Source organism: Battus philenor, unplaced genomic scaffold, assembly GCF_028537555.1.
Source record: "Battus philenor isolate CCGP_79_NKW_IND1 unplaced genomic scaffold, ilBatPhil1.0.hap1 SCAF_13, whole genome shotgun sequence".
Taxonomy (NCBI): Eukaryota; Metazoa; Arthropoda; class Insecta; order Lepidoptera; family Papilionidae; genus Battus; species Battus philenor.
The window spans coordinates 4,587,664-4,593,165 of record NW_027181675.1 but is presented as its reverse complement, the minus strand read 5'-3'; positions in this window follow the sequence as shown (position 1 = coordinate 4,593,165).

Below are 5,502 nucleotides of genomic sequence, written 5' to 3'. Positions count from 1 at the left end.
AAAAGATAAAAAATGAATCTCGAATTAGCAGTAAAATAGCACAGATTGTGAAAAAAATCTATTACTCACACATAAATTCATTGTTATTAAAAATAGTTATGAACTCGCGTGAGAAGTTATACTTCTGTGGCATCATTAAGAGATGAGGATTCCATTCTAAGTCTTGTCTCGGTATGTGATCAGGGTCCCTTCGGAGCGTGTGGCCTATCCAGTTCCACTTGCGGCGTTTGATCTACTGGTCAATCGGCATCTCATCGGAGCATTTCCAGAGGTCTACGTTGGATATTTTCTCAGGCCAGTATATACCGAGAATACGTCGAAGACAGATGTTAACGAAGACTTGGAGATGACGCGTAATATCTCTGGTAATCTTTCACGTCTTGCATTCATATAACAACACGGTTTTCACATTGGATCGGAATATTTTGAGCTTAAATCTCCTAGTCAGCTTCCGAGATTGCCATACAGAAAGGAACCGTGCGAAGGCTACTTACCTTGGAGATTCTCGAAGTTGTGTCCTCTTCGGTCCCTCCTGATTCCGATACTACGTTACCGAGATAAGAAAATGTGTGGACTCTCTCTACTCCCCCTGTACCAATAAGCAACGACAAAGAACCTGTTGCTCTGAACCTCATTTCTTGGGTCTTCCGGATGTTAATTTTAAGTCCTGTCTCCAAAGCCTCTCGTCGTAGATCGTCCAGTTTTGCTTGCATGTCGGCATGTTTGTGGCCCAATGGGCATAGGTCATCGTCGTAGTCCAATTTTTCCAAGACATTGGACAGTCCCCACTCTACGCTATGGCTCTTGCCGTTGTTGGTGGTGTCCATGATGCCATCCTAGAACGACAAGGAAAAGATGAGGTGAGAGAAGGCACCCCTGTCGCATACCTGCATGGACCCTTATATCTTCCGAGACAAGGCCGTCATGAATTACTCTAAAAGAATATTTCCCGTAGATGGCCTTGATTATGTTGGTGATTTTCTGGGGTACACCAATTTCACGTAGCCGGTTACAGATTCAACTCCATCTCAGCGTGTCGAAAGCTTTTTCAAAGTCCACAAAGGTCAAATACATTTCACTTTGCTATTGTGATGCCTGTTTGAGGATTATGTGTAAGGTGTTGATCTGGTCCATACACGATCAGTTGGGTCGGAAGCCAGCCTGTTCTTTGCGAAGAAGATGCTCTGCAGCCCCCGATAGCCTATCCAATATGATCCTGCAGAGCACCTTAGAAGTAATCGAGAGCAAAGTGATACCTCTTCAATTGCCACATTCACTGAGGTCCCCCTTCTTGGGTACGGCGATGAGAAGGCCTCTTAATCAATTTAATAATAAGTAATTTTTTTTTAAATTTGATGTTCGATTGTAATTTTTATCACAACTTTTTTTATTAAGTTTATTTTTTATTTTTAAATATTAGATAATGAGTAATGAATATTTAACATTAATTATTTAATAATATTAAATAATAACATTTTTATTTATATCAACAAATAAGATTTACGGTTACTAATTAGAACTAAAAAACATGATCTATTACTTTTGTATTACAGTGATGCATGCAGCATATCTTTAAATTTCACTCATCATTTTTAATAACGCGTCTAAAGTATAACTTCGACAAAATAATTGTGAGCAACGTATAATATTCTTTCTGATACTATGACAACATATCTGTATTCACATTTTTTTTTCATTTCTTTATAACGCTGTCAAAATTACTCAAAGACATTCGTAGTCTCTATGTAGTATATTTTAGAAACCTTTCCACAATTTCAGTTTATGTTGAAACGTTACGAGTTTAATCACATTCGAGGGATACGTCTTGCAAAAATGTTAGCAGAGGAAGGTTTTATCGCCGCTTACTCCGATATACAAGAAGATTGAATTAAATGAAATATAGCAAATAGCTGTGAATAAAGTTCCTGATTAAATATTTACGACTGCCTAAGAAAATGTTACGATTTAATTTTCATGAAATTTAACTTACTATGCAGGAGAACAAATTGAAAATATTAATTATTTTATACTTTATGCATAAGGATACTGATAAAATGAAATACGACACTGACTTTTAATTATGATAGAAAAAAGAAAAGGTTTAACACGGCACGTACGTGTAGCGGGTGAGAAAACAGCATAGATCAGAACAGAGATAGTTAACTAAGAAAAATTGTTATGATTATTTTTACTTATTTTTAATTTAATTATATCGCTTAGATTGAAACCAGACTATTGCTTATACAAAAGTAATGTTGGTCTTGTAAAACTTTTTGCACTTTTGTTGACTTATTATGTCAGTAATTTTTGAGTGGTGGTAGCCCAGCGATAATGGAGTAACCCTGGCGAACGTAGGTCGTGGGTGCAATGCTCGGAATGAAATCTTATATAATTAACACATTTTGCATTAATTATATAAGATTTTCACGATTGCATCGTCCTCAGTGTACCGTAATACCACACTCCAATCGCTACCCCCCCTGCAAAGCGTGGCGATCATATCTTATCTCCCATAGACATCTTTGTACTGAGCGACTACGGGCAGGCACGATGTTGACGATGACTGACATATCACAAGATTTCTAGAACCATAAGGTGAAGACTTGTAACTAAACTTGAAATTTTATATGAAAATTCCTTCCACCAATCGGAGGTCGGCTATGAATCGGATTTTACGTAATTCCAATCGCAAGAGAGGCGTTCATTAAAATGTATTTTTTCAATTTATAGTTCTTATAGAAAATAATTACCAGAATAACTTCGGGTTTCTAAAATATCCTTGAAAGATACATATTTCCGATCGATCTCGCCAGTCGTACAAATCGAGTGAAATTTAAAAGTAATTTGAAAATAACAACAATAGCAACAAACAAATAAAAAATTAAAACCAGTTTCAACGAAAACTTTTTTTGTTAAAAACTGATGTAGGTTTGAAGTAATAAATGTTATAAATATTTTAATTGTTAAAAAAATTTTCTGATAATATTTTTTGTAATTTCTTAAGTAATTGTAATAAATGTTTTTTCAAAAGTTGATATCTGACAACTATTTATAATTGATTTATTTCAAAACTCTTTATACATGTTATGTGTAACGGCGAACATAATGCCGTAGACATTCTCTGCCAGTTAACCGTTTGGGAGGTGCAGACATAAATTAATAAGGGTGGGTTTCATATCATAAAACACGAAAAATAAAATAAAAAAAGTAAAGGTATAAGGTAGAAGGTATTTTAATTCTTATTTTTTCATTCACAAATCCAATGAGGTGTCACTTTTTTACATAAAAGCAGTAATATATTATTATTTTTCTGAACCGAGGTATATTTATTTTTGGTGCAAGTTTACACTTAAAGTTAGGCCACGAAAACTATGGACTAATTTATTTCTTCCTTATAATAATATATAGTATTTTGTGTATATAATAAATTATTTCACATCGTAAATGCAAAAACAATTATCTGGTTTTTATAAAGGTTTTCTGTTTCGTCTTATGTTTTGTTGCAGGTTAGTGACAGCGATTGGAAGAATTATTTAGGATAGTAATTTTTTGGATAATTTAAGTTCAATATAGCCCTGAAACATTTATCTGTGGAATAAAGACACGATATCTTTCTTCATCAGCCCACTTGATTAAAATACTTGAGGTATCAGATAGAAGCATTCATGCAACGCAGTCTTCACCCTGTTTGCGGTACGCGCCGTGATAATGAAAGTCAATTTCGTTTAGCAAAGTTAGAAAAAAGTCACGTTTTCCATTACCTTCGTAACCTTTGAACACGTAGTAAAATACTTTTCATAAGCAACGTGTTAAAAATAATTGAAAATTTTCATAAGTGTTACGAACCCGTAATTGCGATATTTGCAGATTACGAACTAAATTTGTTATAAACTCTAGAGTTTCTAAAATATTATGTAAATCTTGTAATGGCGTATAAAATTGAAGGCAGTGAAATGAGTAAGTAAAATGATATTTGATATAAGATTAACTTATAAAACTAACTGATTACAAGTTCAATTTCCAATAGACGCGTACCTTTTATTGAAATGTATAAAATGCGATATCTCATTGTATATTATTTATAAAAGGTGAAGCTAAAAATTGTTAATAAAAATAAATCAGATATCTAAAAACTAAAAATTTAAAAGAAATGTGACATTAATCAATTTGCTCTAGAACCGAGTAGTGGTAGCATAGCGATAGAGGACAGAGACGACTTTATAATCTTATAAAATTCACACTTTGTGCAATAATTATATAGGATTACCACTGCTCACAGATAAACTTCCAGAAGATAGACATCAGCATTCCCCTACATATTATAATACCACACTGCGATCGCCAACCCGCCTATCAAGTGAGGCAATTATGCTATATTCCTCCATGGATATCTTTAAGGGAGGCCACTGGCTTGCAGTGGGCGCCTATATGCTGAAAATATGACAAAAACAAAATGAAAACACATCAGAAAATTATAATAAATTATGAACGGTAAAGGCTTTATAGGCTTAGTAGTAAGTTTTTTTAATGTGTAGATCATTTGTGATCAGAAAACTTTAAAGATTATATACCTATTTCTAATCAACCTATATAAAGTGACACAAAAAGGGACATATACTAATATTTAATTATTTTAGTATGTATTGATCTTAATTGAGATAATGGTTTTTATTTCTTTACTACCATTCCGTTGTTTATTATTTCTGAATCAATTTTCAAAATTTGTTTTTTGGATAAAGTGTATCATAAATTAATTGTCAGCAATAATTGTTATATCTTCTATCCTTCTACTCTTATAACCCATCAACCTGTATTTGTGTCTTATGGTCTACCCCTTACAAATACTTTTCTTTGAAATAAACAATACAAAAAGTAATTTCACCATAAAAACGGCCGTTCCAGCAGCTGACTTGCCTAACAAATTTCATTAAATTCCTCATAGAATGATCAAAGTGGCCATCTGCGATAAAGGAAGATTTTTAGATAAACACGCACGTTGCGGCACGTTTGGAGGATAGAACCACACCGCAAAAACATCGAATCAAGTTACGAGCATATTAAATAAACTGCGCACATCCCAGAACACTTTTTTGGAATCATATGAAAAATGTTCCATTCTGATATTTGTTTTATTTCTTGTGTTAAACTTATGAAACATGTTTTTGCAATAAAGACCACTTATTTAAAATGGGAAGCTCATTATTGTTATGGATTCATTATACTCGTAATGTTTGAAAAGAGCAACTGTTCAGTTTCTCGCCGATTCTTCTCAGCAGAACTGCTTTTCGAGCCGGACAGACAATACTGATACATTCTTTTAACAAAAGAATGTTTTGATTCGAATTGATAGTAACTGTACTATATTGATACAAGAATAACTTACGAATTTATATTACAAAAGTGATTTAGACTAATTAATTCTAATAAATTGTTACTAAAAAGCCCTGATATTCTGGAGTGAAGACTTTGAATCGGTAAGCGCAGTATAGGAAATGCACTGAA